This window comes from Micromys minutus (genome assembly GCF_963924665.1).
Source record: "Micromys minutus genome assembly, chromosome: 10".
In the NCBI taxonomy this organism is placed as follows: Eukaryota; Metazoa; Chordata; class Mammalia; order Rodentia; family Muridae; genus Micromys; species Micromys minutus.
This window is the reverse complement of record NC_137979.1, coordinates 57,001,822-57,018,072: the sequence shown is the minus strand read 5'-3', so window position 1 is coordinate 57,018,072 and position 16,251 is coordinate 57,001,822.

The window sequence follows — 16,251 nt, the reverse complement described above, 5'->3', positions numbered from 1 at the left end:
ATGGTTTCTCTGGCCTTTCTTGGTAGAATTGGAGTGGTATCATGACATGGCCGTATTTTGAAATGGAGTAATTTTTTACACTCTTTGTAAATATGTACTTAATATGATGGTTTTGGTGTTATAGTAATAAGATGCATACAAATCATTCCCTCAAAAAACACAGAGTATTAAAGTTAGGTCAAAATGCCAATAATTTCAGATTGTCATGTCTAGAAATCAATGTTTACATCAACATGAGTAGTAGTTATTCAGGAGTATTACAAATGGATACAATATATTGTATTGTAGAAATGGATACAAATATATTGTGGTACAAGTACACAATGGAGTACTGCTCAGCTATTAAAAATAATGACCTTATGAAATTTCTAGGCAAATGAATGGAACTAGAAACTATCATCCTCAGTGAGGTAACAGTCACAAAAGTGCACACATGGTATATACTCACTGATAAGCAGACACTAGCCCAGAATGCTCTGAATAACCAAGAAACAATTCACAGGTCTTATGAAGCTCCAAAGGAAAGTCAGAATATAGATGCCTCAGTACTTCTTAGAAGAAAAAACAAAACACTCATGGGAGGAAATACAGGAACAAATAGAGGAACAGGGATTGAAGAAAAGATCATTCAGAGACTGCCTCACCTGGGGATTCACCCCATATGCAGTCACCAAACCCAAGTACTACTGCTGATGCCAGGAAGTACTTACTAGCAGGAACCTGATATGGATGCCTCCTCAGAGGCTCTGCCAGAGTCATGCAGATACAGTTGAGAATTCTCGCAGCTAACCATTAGACTGAACATGGGATCCCCAATGAAGGAGCTAGAGAAAAGACTGAAGGAACTGAAAGAGTCTGCAACCCCATGGGAAGAACAACATTATAAACCAACCAAATCCTCCAGAACACCCAGGGATTAAAAAAAAAAAAAAAAAAAACCAACCAATTAGCACCCATGGAGACACCCATGGCTCCAATTGCACATGTAGCAGAGGACAGAATTGTCTGGCATCAACGGGAGTAGAAGTTTTTGGTCCAGTGAAGGTGTATTTTCACAGTGTTGGGGAATGCCAAGGCACTGAGGTGGGAGAATGTGGTTGGGAGAGGGAGCACCTTCATGGAAGCAAGGGGAGTTGGGATAGGAGTGGGAGGAAAGGGGATAATTTTTAAAATGTAAATACAGAGACTATCCAATAAAAAGGTTAATTCTGAACAGCTTAGATAAGTGTTGTTTTTTGTACAGAATACTTTGTCTGGATCTCTCTCTGTCTCTCTCTTTGTGGTGTTTGTGTGTGTGTGTGTGTGTGTGTGTGTGTGTGTGTGTGTGTGTGTTTAAATCATTAGAAGATGTTTAAATCAAAGTAAATATACTTTGACCATATACTCAAGAATGGAGAAACTAATCAATCTGTGGGTCATGACCCTTTGGCAAGCCACTATTTCTAAAAGTATTTTTACTATGAATCATAACAATAGCAAACTTGCAGTAATGCAATTACATTTATGGACTGGCAACGAAAATCATTCTATATCAAGAGATCAGCCCAGGAATAATTGTAATAAAGGGCTGCAGCATGAATAAAGTTGAACACCATTGATTTAGAAGATGTTTCTTGAATTATTAGAATGTAAATTGATGTAGAATGATTGCCTAGCAGACAGACATGCGGCCTTGGTTTTGGTCCTCAGCAGCTAATATGGCATTGCAGCTGACCCCTGCAGTCCTAGCCCTCGGGGAGATCAGAATGTCAAACTGATTCTCAGTTAAGGAGTTTGGAGTAGAGATCCTGTTAAACACACACACACACACACACACACACACACACACACACACACACACACACGAGTCACATAAATTAAAATGTGCCAGAAATAATAGAATAGAAACGACTTTTCTAAGATTGTATATGTAATATAAAAGGATGGATAAATATTAGACAGAAGATAGATAGATAGATAGATAGATACATAGATAGATACATAGATAGATAGATGATAGATAGATAGATGATTGATTGATACATACATACATAGATGATAGATAGATGATTGATAGATAAATACATAGATAGATGATTGATGATTGATTGATAGATACATAGAGAGATAGATAGATGATAGATAGATAGATAGATAGATAGATAGATAGATAGATAGATAGATAGATAGATAGATGATAGATAGATAGGTAGGTAGATATTAATCTGTGTCTATGGGAAATGTGGTTACTGAGTTGCATGAAGGAGTGTGGGAGGATGTTTACTCTACAAGATGTTCAGCTGTCTTCCAAAGTGGCCCTTTACACTTCTATTTCTAACAGCAATGAATAACAACTCGACCTATTCTACATCCTTATGTACATGTTCCATTGCCAGTGTTTTGCATTTGAACCTCCTCTTAGGCATGCAGTGATCCTTCCTTACTGTTTCTTCATAGTCCTCAATTGGCATATAATATAGATCATCATTTTACATGGTTTCTCTTCACCTTAAATGCTTTTCTCAATGATACATATTTGAATTTCTGCCTATTTGCCAATTGAATAATTAGCTGTACATTTTCAGATGATGTTTTAAACATCATTTAAAAAGTATTTAGTCTGTTCTTCATGATGTGTATGTTGTGTGTAAATTTGCAAGTTTGAGTATACAGATGTGGGAGGAGGTAAGAAAAGGGTATTTGGCCCTGGGGATGAAGGTACTTCAAGGTGGTTGTAAGTCACCCAGTTTGGCTGCTGGGAACTAAATGCTGGACCTTTGTAATGTCATACAGGCTCATAAACCTGAGCTCTATGTCCAGATGCTAGGTGAAGATTTCTGACATGATTCTAGAATGATATTCTCTAGTGCAAAAGTGGAGTTAGGCACAATAAACTGGCAATTATGGAAAAGTATTCCCTGCTTCTAAAAATCCAGAAATCAAAGATCAACTGAGAGGAATTTGTTTCAAGACACTTTAAACATTGTTAAACAAACTAAAACAAAAATACTTCAATAAATGATGTAAAAACTGTAATTAGAGTTAAGAATAAAATGGCTATAGTGCCTTCAGCTGTAATTCAATGAAATATTGGAATCTCATTTTTATTTACCATAAATAACTCATATCTACAGTTATAGAAAGTAGTATAAAATTAATACCATTCACGATGAACAATAGAAATAATGCATTTTCTCATAAAAAGCATTCTCTTTTTTATGCATTCTCTCATAAAGAATCTGTATTCTTATCTGAAAAATATGCTGTAAAACAATGTGAGAGTTCTTTTACACATGTAAAGATACAGGTGATGTCCCGGATGTGCTGGAACAGAAATAATGTCTATTATGGGATTTAAATAAACAAGCTATCTATCTATCTATCTATCTATCTATCTATCTATCTATCTATCTATCTATCTATCTATTCATCCATCCATCCATCCATCCATCTATCCATCCATCCATCTATCTATCTATATATATATATATATATAATATTTATCTATGTTTATCATCTATATATGTCATATATCTATCATCTATATACTATATCTAGCTATTGGTCTATTATTTATCATCATCGTCTATCATTTATCTATGTACGTATATTTCTATCCATCCATTAAATGATGCCTAGCAAGTATCTCAGTTCTGTAGGTTAAATTTTGAGAAAGAACTAGCTCAGAGGAAATTTCTAGAATGTTTACTTATAGATTCTCTTTCAAGAGACTCGTCTCAAATTTATGATTTGCTCCCTGAGAAGGGTATTGCAAGTGTAGTTCTGAACCACTGTCCATAGCTGTACTTAGAAATCCACATGACGAAGTGGCAATTCCTAATGATCTAAAACAAGAAGAGAATCCATTGTGGTACAGAAGTGTAAAGGAAGTTATTATGGTCAGATAACTGATCCACGGAGATATTTCTAGTAATCTGGAGACATGTAGTCTAATGACTAATAAAGTAGTAACATTTAACAGCACATTATTAAATCATGAACAACTTAGCTAGAGCCTTATTTATTAATTTATTTATGTCCCAAGTGGTGCCTCCCCTGGTTCCTCTGCCATGCTTCCTCCCTTCTACTTTGAGAACGTGGAGCCCCCATTGTACCCACCCCACACCCTGGGGCATCAAGTCTCTACCAGATTAAGCACATTGTCTCCCACTAAGGCCATCCAAGTCATCCCTGTTGAAAAATGGATACCAAAGTCAGGCTACAGCTTTAGGGAGAGCCTGCACTCTAGTTTTTGGGGGCCCAGATGGAGACTGAATGGCACATCTGCTACAGTTGTGCCTGGCACCTCAGTCCAGCCCATGTATGTGCTTTGGTTGGTGACTCGGTTGCTGACAGTCTCCAGAGGTCCAGGTTAGTTGACTTTGTTGGTCATTCTGTATGCTTCCCATGCCTTTCAGGGTCTTCAATCTTTCCTCCATCTCTTCCATAGAGTCCCCAAGACAGTCCAATGATTGGCTGTGGGTCTCTGCATCTGTTTTTACTTATTTAATTTTTTTAGTCAGCTGCCAGGTAGAGTCTCTTATAAGGACAACTATTCCTGGCTCATATCTACAAGCGTCACAGAGTATCATTAATAAAGACAAGGATTGGTGCTTGCTCATGGGATAGGTTTCAAGTTGAGCCCAGTTATTGGTTGGCCATTTATCCAGTCTCCATTTCTGTCCCTGCATTTCATTTATATAGCACAAATTTGGGATTGAAAACTTTGTGGGTGGGTTGGTGTCCTTAGGGCTCCAGTGGGGGTCTTGTCTGTATACAGGATGTAGTACCTTCATCCACATTGACTCCTGGGTGCCTCTCCCATCTGTAGTCTCTGAGACTTCCCAAAGATTTCCCCCCATCCCAAGCAGCTGCAAATTTTGATTCATTCTCCTGGTCCTCTAGGTCTCTCACCTGTCTCTCCCCACACCTGTTCTTCATACCCCTTCCCCTGCCCTCCTTCTGCCTCTTAGGAGTATTTTATTCCCCTTCTAAGTGTGATTCAACATCCTCCCTTTGGCCTACCTCGTTTAATTGCTTCTGGTCTGTGGATTGTATCCTTGGTATTTCTGTGCTTTATGACTAATATCCATTTATCAATGAGTACATACCATGCATGTCCTTTTGGGTCTGGGTTACCTCACTCAGAGTATTTTCTAGTTCCATCCATTTGCCTGAAAACTTCATAATGTCCTCATTTTTAATAGCTGAATAGTATCCCAGTGTGTAAATGAACCACATATTTAGTGGAGCATGTGTCCTTATTATATGTAAATCATCTTTTGGGTATATGCCCAGAAGTGGTATAGCTGGGTCTTCAGGTAGAACTATTTCCCATGTTCTGAGAAACCACCAGATTGTTTCTCCTAAACAGTAAAACAATTTTCAGAGAAGCTAGAAAGCCCTGATTTCTCCTTTTATCTAGGTATAGAAAAGGACTTTCTATATATAAGCATTTAAAGAGTAAAATAAAAAGAGTTGATAAACTTGACTATATAAAAATAAAGTCTTGAATATCAGTAAAATTTCCACAACACAGTACATCCTGGCTCTGCAGAGGATCTGAGTTTAGTTCCAAGGATGTAGGTTGAGCAGTTTTCATAAACTAACATCATGGGATCCTTTGCACCCATGATGTGCATGAAGATAATACTCTGGCGCACACACACGTACACAGTTAAAATAATTATAATATCACTAAAGAAGGAACTGTCCATATTTTCGGCTACTGGTCTTTTACTTTCTTTTTATTTTGCACATTTATTCCCTTCATCCAGTTGGGTTTTCTTCTTAGACAAGCTCCTGTTTATGTAACCGCATAGTTACCCTGAAACGAGACTAATGTATTTAAAAGGGCGTCTCTACACATGTTAAATCATGTGTCATCCTGTTCTAAATTTCCACACATACTGTGTCTGACCTTTCTGCTATTTTCCACATTTCTCACTTTCTGTTTACACACTGACACCACTGTGCTTAATAATGGAAGATTTATTGTCTATATGATGTCTACTTCCCCTGGTCACTGTCCCCTGTTTTCCATAGGTTTTTGTAGATAAGTTTGTATGTTTGTTATACAAATGAGTTTTATTATCATCTGACATGATTTTCTTAAAGGGCTTGTTAAAATGTAGAATTAGAATTTAACTTAGGGAGCTATAACAAGCTATTTTTCTATTTAAAGAGTGGGAGTTGCTTTACAGGTTTTTTTTTTTTTTTTTTTTTTAATCTGCTTAATGTCTTTGAACAGAATTTAGAATTTCACACATGTAGATTTATACATTGTTGCTACTTTAATCCTGAATATTTAGTTTTCATTGAGGCAATCTCATTTCTGTGTATGTATATATTGAGATAGAACCTCACTATGTCTCTTTGTCTGGCCTGGAATTCACAGTCACCTGCCGATGCCTCCCAAGACCTGGTTTTAATGTCACCTACCACCATGTCAAACATTTATCATTTCTGTGTATTTAATGCTATCACTACTTACATTGTTAAGGATACTAATGATGTCATAGTTACCTAAACAGCTTTATAATATTTTGGTAAAGCTTAGTGTGTATAAAACAAGGAGAGTCTATACTTTCATCTGCAGACTTCTTCCACTGCTCAGGGTTGGATGACAGTGACACTGGTCCCTTGTGCCTTTGTAATACGATCACCATAAATGTTACCATGACGAAGGAACTTTGGGGGGGGGGTAGCAGTGGTTTTCCCACCCCTTACCATTTGAAGAAATCTGATAATGTTAGGCCAATGTCCAAGTGCCATGTATTAATGTCCTGTGTGTTTTTGATGTGTGTAACCTTATATTTGCTGATATCTGAGCAGTAACAGCTCTCAGGGGTTCTGGGGAAGTCATGGCTATTTGGGTGGAACTTACAGCAAAGACAATGCTAGCAGGAAACACCCTCTCCTGGTGAACAGGGATTTCTTGTGGAGTGGTTTTGACACCCGTGTTGGGAACCTTTATCCTATTCCTCCCACAACATGGTTCAGGTGTGTTCTCCTTTACATGAAGAAAGTGGAAACATGTTCATTGTTGAGCATGCTAATAAATAAATTAATATGTTCATATTTCATTTAAAAAACAGTAAGAAAGAATTTTAAAAGCTTTCTAGTATTCTACTTGAAAAGAATACACAATTTTAAATTTGGTTAACTTGACAGAGACAAACACAATTTTTCTATATCCACATGGGTAGACTTTTATCTATAGTCACTTTCACATTCATATGACTTAGTCTGTCTAATTTTCACATACACTACTGTATGCAACTTCAGAAGGCTAGAAATTCCTAAAAAATAGCTCATGCATTGATTCTAAAGGATCCAGGTGATTATCCAGAGATATAATGGTAGTCTCTGCATGGAAAGCATGTATTCTTTACATCTGGTTTGTAATCTGAGTTTAGAAAGGTAATTTTAGTTTCTACTTGAAACACACCCCTTAGTGTTATTCTCAACCCTTATCAACTGCAGACTTGCAGGCTATTTTTTGAACCACCTCTTTTCAACCTCTGCATTTTCCCATGTATATAAATAACCTGTGGAGTTTGTTCACATAAATTCTTTCTTTTAGTGGATATGGACTTCATCCTCAATGATCTGATGTTGTGTTAGACATTGAGAGTTATCATTTTTATCTGTAATTAATCAAGTCCAAAAGTGTAGATGCTCATATATACATTTCCTATAGAAAATTGCATAAAACATATACATGGGGTTCATCACTTCGGGATAATTCTGAAAGGTCCTGTTTCTTCCTTGATGCATGAGCTATGGTCCTTCTCATCCACTATATCCATCCTTGGTACATGGCTTCCAACCCCATGATGATGTAACTTTAAGCGAAGTTAATGCAATTTTATCTTATACATTTGAGCAAATCTTTGTCTAAAGCAGCCCCATGTACATTCATTATCAAAAGGAACTATTTTTTTTTTCAAGAACGTGGTGTTTCTAAACTGAATAACGTGGGTTTTATCTCCACAGACTGAAAATATCACCTGCTCTATTAAACTAGGATATCTCAGATAGAATATAAGGTGAAACTGTTTGGTGGTGCACAGCATAATAGAGAGATTGGCACCCATGTAAATATATTGGTGTGTGTGTGTGTGTGTGTGTGTGTGTGTGTGTGTGTGTGTGTGTGAAAGAGAAGTTGCTCACTGGAAAACAATTCAATTCACACGAAAAGAACAATGGTTGGAAATGTTCTTATACACAATAACTTGTGCATTCGCCAACCACTGTTCTGAGAGAATACTTTCCCATGCATCTCACTACGGGAGACAAAGAAGATTTGTTTCATAAAACATAAATGCGTATATATACTTAGGCACCGTATGGATAATTCCTCAGCAGATTCTTGCACTACCAAGTGCTATGAGATGAGCTGTATTATTGTGCCCTTCATTTGTATAGATGTTCACAGGTTAGCTATGATTTTTGTGAGGCTTATTTCATGGAAGTGTCTTTATATTATACCATTGAATAGTTCAAGGATATTTATTCATAACTCATAGAATCAGTACGCTGAGAAGCATTTCTCTGGGTATCTGCTTATTCAGTTTTTCTTTTGTTTATTCATTTATTATTTATTTTACCTAGGTCTGACAAAGATATGAGATGGTTAGAATTAAAGACTACTTAAGCCTTTATAAGTTTTTATAAGCACATGTGTAATCTTCAAAATCTTGCATATTATAAATGTCATTTTAAAAAATTCTAGAATGAACCTTACACACATAATTCTTGGTGCTAATGTTGCTTGATTCTTACACTTCGCCTAGGGAGGCTTAAGTTTTTTTTTCCTTTATCCTAATCTTTTCTTCTCTTATCTCCATTGCCTCCCACAGCTTCCTTCTTTCTACCCTCTGCTCTTCTTCCTCTCACCTCCACTATATTACTTGCCTCACATCTTTTCTCTCCCCTCTTCTTTCCCCTCCCATCCTAGCTTTTCATTCGTCCCCTCCCTTGCTGTGTTGCATTTTTTCTACTTCCCATCTTCTTCCTCTTTTTGTACTGTTATCCCACCCTTTTCCCTCCTCCCTCTCCTTCTTGCTTTTCTCTCTTTCCCTTCCCTTCTTCCTTCTCATACAGATCCTTGCCTTGCCTCCCCTCTATCTTTTCTACCCATTCTCTTCTCCTGCTTGTTTCTTTCTTCTCTTTCTTTTTCATACCTCTGGGGTCAAGCAGATAGTCTCATACAATCACGGTTTCACTGACACACAACCTTATCTCCATTCTTCATTTTGTTGTTGATATAGAATACTCTATTTATTTCAGAGAAGCATCACACTCATGATCTTCCTGATACTATCTCCTAACCCCATGCTTGGGATTACAAGCATGGAACAGCACAACATTCTTTTGGTTTCTCTCACTTAAAAGAGACTTTGATAAAGAAGACTTTATACATGAGGGATATATGTTCATTCAGAGCATTTTTCCAAGTTTCCATCTGTATCTGATGAAGCAGTGCTCAAGGTGTGCATGGTACATTTGGACAAGGTAGGTATGCAATGCTACCCAGTGGTAAGGTACCATACTTTATTTTGTTTTCCAAAAGAAGGTGAATTTTCAGTATAGTTGTGCTATAAAATCTAGCTCATCTTGAGAACACAGACAAACATGAATTTCACATTTATGTCAAAGACCAAGGTCCTGTGATACTCTTCTGCTCAGCCTATATTACTAGCACATAGGTGCAGTTTGAAGTCATCCACAATTAGGAGAATTTACCTCAGAGCCAGAAACTCTTTCTCAGATTTCCTGTGGGCCACACCCTGCACAATTTTCACCAAGCTTATAGCCTGGTCTGATCTACTGAAAGACAGAAAAGGATTCTGAATCCAGAATTATGAACCATATTACTGGTTTTCAACAAAAACAAAAATCTACTTTTAGAGGATGCCTCTAATAGCTTCAAAGAATGGTCTTTGTCTGCATGTTTCTAGCTTTGGAAAGTTTTAAGAAAGCTCAAATTTAAAGGAAATTTCTCAGGTTGTACATGTATATATGTATATATTTATAATGACACATATACACATTCATATCCATATCTATATCTATCCATATCTATATATATATTCATATCTCTATCTAAACACAAACAAACACACATTAATCTTTACATTAGTAAGAGAGCTTAGCTTAGTATACAGAAATGATCATCTGTGATTCCAAACTAAGCAGGTACCTGTTAAAATAAAAGCATCCTAGTGAAACATAGACACACCCATTCCCTTCTCTTGTCTGTGGCTTTTTGCACATATTATACAAGAGAAACATATGGTCTGTAAAGCTGAAAATAGTTTCTAGCTGAACTTTACAAGAAATTATTTTCTGCTACTGTTTAGGATGAGGGTAAAAATGCAGACTAAACATCCTCACATACAAAATTCAATTATCTTAGGCCTATGACTATAGAATATAAACAAGGTGATATATTATAAAAGCATTGTATACACACACACACACACACACACACACACACACACACACACACACACACCATACCAGAGAAAAAGAGGGGGGAAGGAGAGAGAGCGAATAGTGGATCATACATATTCTTTGAACACAGACATCCTATAGATTGTTCCTTCCCTGTAGAATAACAGACCCACATTCTAGAAATCACTGGAGCATACACAGGACATCAGGAAAGATGCTCTTTGACTGACCATGAACTTGCACAACAGCATGAAGATGGTGTTCCCTGATTACCACTAGGAGATTCTACAGATTCCTTGAACAATTGAATACCCAAATGAAGACAGAAACAACAGCTGTAATGCCTAAAGCCTTGGATCCAATTCAAGTTCAATAAATTTAGCACAGGAAACAAGAAATTTTCTGTGCCCTATTACCGACTCTCTTTCCTTTTACCAACCTTCTCAACACCTAAAAAGTCATCCTGACTCATACTTTTAAGGTGTCTGGGAACAAATACAGGAAGCACAATAACAAACAACAGTAGAGCAAGAAACATAATTGAGGTGAATTTAACCTAATGGGAACTTAAATGAGGATCCTGTTCCTTCTGCTGTAGTGCAATTGTTTGTGTCCTTCAGAGCATCCTGAAAACATAACCCGGGGAAACCCATGATCAAAAAAAAAAAAAAAAAAAAAAAAAAAGGCAGAGAATCCCACAGAGTCAAAAAATAGCATTGCACAGGTTGAGAATTTCAACACGATCAGAAAAAAAAATCATTTGGAAGGTCTCTTGTCCAGGATCTGTACTTTTAAATACTATATGTTTATTTTGGGGAAAATCAGAATTTATGCTCATGAATTCTCACCAATATGGCTACCTAAATATGATGTGGATATTTTTGACCCAGGTGCTTTGTTGACTTGTTATACATAAAGCTATTCCCGGACTCAGTTCACTGTTATCTGATATGTGGTGAATGTAATAATAACTAATTTAAATTTGTAACAAAATTAATATCTTCTAAGCTATACAGTTATGTAACCTTTCTTTTTAAAATGGTCCTTCTAAGTTGATATATTATCCATTGTTGTTGGGATTGCTCAAATCCATTGTCAACATTACCAGTGAAATTTCAAAATATTTTCAAGAGTCTTTTGGTTTCCTTAAATGCAAGGTCAGTCAATGAGTTAGACTAAAATGGTGACGTGTTCCCAGAGGATGAGAAAATATAGATGCTGTTTTCTTGTTTACTGAGATAATTTGCCCCAGTTTTATTGTCTTTTTGAGAGACATATTCAATGTATAGTACAGACAGTCTTTAGAGACTATTCCTATCTCAAATTATATGTAAATGAAAGCCATTTTGGGGTTCAACTTTGATTAATTTTAAAGTAATATCAAAAGTTTGTTTTTTCCAAATGCATGAAGTTAATCACCCTCTTGAGTAGAAGCAGTTTATTGTTGTCTAGTCATTATGACTATTTGATTATGAGAAAGAACCTCCTATCTACAAACTTCCCTACTTTTAACCTGTTATCAAAGTCCATCAGAACTGGACTGTCTTCTGCACCTCTGAAATCATTGTATCTATGACAACTTAGGAGAAGTGTTGTGGTCTTAAAGCAGGTTCTTGTCATAGCCAAGAACCTGGCTACTGTTCACTGAACTGACAGAGGCACGTTTCTCTTATGAATGGTTTGATTATGAAATGAATGGGAATGTGGTTGTAAATGGAGTCATGGGTCACTATTTTTCAGTCATCTATCTCATCATCATTGCTGTCTCGAAATCACAATCACTGTGATTATCTGTAGAAGACACTCACATGATTGCTCCAAATGGCATTACTTCGTAGAATAATAATCAGAAGCTTAGATAAGAATTGGAGTCATTCTTTTCTTCCTATGCAACCCCATACAGACTTCATTTAATCCTGCCTCAGCTGCCCATGGTCTCAGAAAACACTACAGTATGTTATAGAAAATTAAATTTAATTGGAAGCCTACATTTTTGCAGCATGTCGAAGGTTATCACACAATCTATGGTTGTATTTTCAGTGAGGCAGTAGTTTGGGATCACCCATACTCCTGTAAATAAGCCAAAAATAACTCACTGACTCACTAAAGGTGGGCTTTGGAAAAACTGGTTCTTTGGTCTACTGTTGGAGCTTAATTTGTAACAAACAGACAATTGCTTATGTTTCCCCAAGAGAAGTACCATAATAAATGGTTTAAATCTGAAATGTCCTTCACATTATAATAAATGATCTCACCTTTTCACAGTATTTCAAAGGCTGTGTGACCTTCAGGAGAGGATTCATGGTTGGCAGTACTAGATCAGGGGTAGATTTTCAACAGTTATATCTATGCCCAATTCTTAATTATTCATGTGGAACAAGTCTGCTGACCAGGGTCCTTCATTGTGTGGTTTCCCATGCCTTTCCTGCTATGTTGTACTGAAATCTATTTTGACTCTTCTTCACCTCCTCATAGGGCAATCTACATGATAATTCTATCAAATGTCACTTCTTTTGGATTTTATAGATTTGGCGTTCTGCGTACAGTACATTCTTTGAAATGTTAGAGTCCAGACTAGACTGTTGCTTAGGGTACAGTACCTGTAACATGCCACTTACTCTGCAGGTTCACATGGACATCCTACTGGGAGCATTGTTTGTAAGGCTGTAGCCAACACATTTCCAGGAGCCAAAATTTCTCACATAGGGGATTGAGTTTACATCAAAGAGGTATTGGTGGGGACATATCCTGCTTCCTACCTGTTATATGACAGTTTCCTCAGCATTGAAAGAGTCTCTCTAGGAGGAAGGGGGTGATGAGACCCAGGAGGTAAACAAAACATCACATGTCTGGGAAAGTGGAAACTTCCAAGACTCTCAGTAGTCTTTCCCCAGTTCTATAGAAGCAGGAAACTGACCCTGGGGGAGAGGCCCCTGACCAGCAGAGCTGCTAAGTGGAGAGATTGGTCCTAGCTAGTTATCTGCAAACTCTGGAGAACTTGAAGTATTTCCTCCATCTTCAGTTATATCAAAATGGACTTTTTGAATTTTTGAGTCATATCTGCCCCTCCAAGGAACCCTTCACCCATTCTCCTGTTAGTAACCAAATCATTGGTTGAACTTTGGTGCAACCGTGGTTTAGTCTCTTGTAGATTCCTTACTTCCTTTTGGGGCTGTGGAGACATGTGTGTTGTGACTCCCTAGGAAATGTCTGTCATACAGCATGACATCATTCCCAGTCTCAAGCCTGCAAACCAGAGGCTGATTACAGACTCATGCTGTAAGCAATGCCTTCCCTAAAGATCAATGAGAAGGAACCCTAACTCTGTCAGAGAGCCTGTGTTTCATCCCAAGTGCTTTCTCAATGTTATTTGTCTCTGACATTGGTATCTAAACCTTCCTTATAGTCTGCCATGCTGTTGGTTGTCCTCTACAGTTTTAATAATTCTTCTAATATATTTCTTACCCCCCACTATCTTCCTTGGTGTTCCTTTAAATCTTTCATTCAAGACATTACATTTGTCCATTTCCAGAATAGCCTATTTTATAATCCTGCCTGTTACTAATAGTAAGGCCTGGGAAATAAAATTGTCCTGTAGGGTCTTACCAAAACTAAATAGTAAGGTTTCTTGATTACAAGTCCCATAATTTGGCTATGGTTACTGTGAAGAAGGGAACCAGATTACAATGGCACAAGCAGACCAGAGCTTAGAAACCAAATAGCAAAACAGTTAAATATTAATGTCAGCAAGGGAAAAACATTATATAAAGTAGAATGCATCATGGGTAAGGTCCCACAGTGAGAAAGTAGTCTTCTGGTGACATTTGTTGGTACCAGACATCTATGAATGTCAACATTAATGCATAAGTCCACTGTCTTAGTTAGGGTTACCATTGCTGGGACAAAACTCCATGACTAAATGCAACTTGTGGGGAAAAGAACTTCCATTCACTGTTTATCACTGAAGGAATTCAAAGCAGGAACTCAAGCAGTGCAGGAACCAGAAGCAGGAGCTCATGCAGGGACCATGGAGAGGTGCTACTTATGGAATTGCTCTTCATGGCTTTCTCATCTTGCTTCCCTATAGAACCCAGAGCCACTAGCCCTGGATGCACCCACCCACAATGAGCTGGGCCTTTCTCTATCAATCATTAATTAAGAAAATATGAACAGGCCTGCTTATAGGACGCATTTTCTCATTTGAGGTTTCCTCAGGTGACTCTAGTTTGTGTCAAATGAACATAAACCAAACAACCCAAGACAAAAAGACCAAACCAAACAAACAAACAACAACAACAACAACAACAAAACACACAGCTGGCATGCCTCCGTTTTAGATTTTCCTGTTGCTTCCTTTAGCAAACCCTTAAAACTTTGCCCCTATTGCATGGCTACTGCCACTGTGAATAATGTTTAACAATCTTTAAAGAATAGAATAATAGAAGTGCTTTTCCAAGACTTGAATCACAAGGTGAGTCCATCTAGCTTGTTTGGGCTGAAGCTCAACTGTTTGGAGTTGGGAGTCCTAGTTTGGAAACACATACAAGAGTAGCAATTGTTGATAGCTGAAGAATTGTTTCTCCAGCTAGAGTTGGGATAATAATAATAATAATAATAATAATAATAATAATAATCATTTTATAAAAGATCACAGGTTTTATAGATGGTTATAGCAACAAGTGTTTATTGAGATAAATGGGGCACAGCAAATAAATAGGTTCCTTTGAAATATATGTTGGCACCTTGCATATATTTGACGGAGACAAATGTGAGCATGCTACCATATGAATTACCTTAAAATATACATGGGTCTTTGTGTCTACTTTTGCAAGGACTTTGAAGGCATGGATCAAATTCCTGTTAATCATGGAGTTATAAAGATTTAAAATATTGGGATTAGTATTGCTTTACACATCTTTAAAGCCTAGAGACAGACTCTCAATTATTTCTGAATACTAAACGCTTTGATAAGCATCTGAAATCCCAGGGAGATGATTTAACTGATGAATGGCTGGCTTTGTGAACAAGAGAACCTGACTTTGATCCCCCAGAAGCCGTAGGAAATGAAAGCAGGACTCGTTGGCAAGCACTTGAGATCTAAGGAGATAGAAACAGATGGATCCTCAGGGACCGCTGCCCAGATAGCCTAGCCAATTTGGAAGTTCCAGTTTTGTGAGTAGTTCTTCCAGGAGTATTGATGGTGGTAAAAATAGTAATAATATTAATAATGTGGATGAAAGAACAACACTTATGGTAATGCCATACATATACGCAAACACACGCATAATTGCGCGCGCGCGCGCGGGCTCACACACACACACACACACACACACACACACACATACACACACACAAAAGCAAAAGAACCTAGTAGGCAAACAAAATCAAAATAAACAACAAACAAACAGTAAGAAATGTTAATGGGTAAAGACAGGAAATAAGACATTTCTCATGGAAGAGGAGATAGATTATTTTAATACTAAATTTCAACTAGAGTTTTAAAATCTAAATGTGAAAAAAGTCCACAATTTAAGGGCTTTTTGGACATATTTTGAAAAGAGGTAAAGCTGTCTCATCTTCTATCTGAAAAGGGGTCTTATTCTTAGGGTTTTGAACAATAAAAAAGATATTACCTATTTTTAAGTTTCCAGTGTTGTGGGGATTTATGGTTTTCCAGAGACCCACTCCCTTCCCTGGACAGCAATCACAAGGCCCATATGGCTAGCTGGGAAGTGTACTGTCCCATCCAGGAGCTGAGTTCTTGGGGAGACTCCCAGTGATGGTGCCTTTTGAACCACTACCTGACTTACT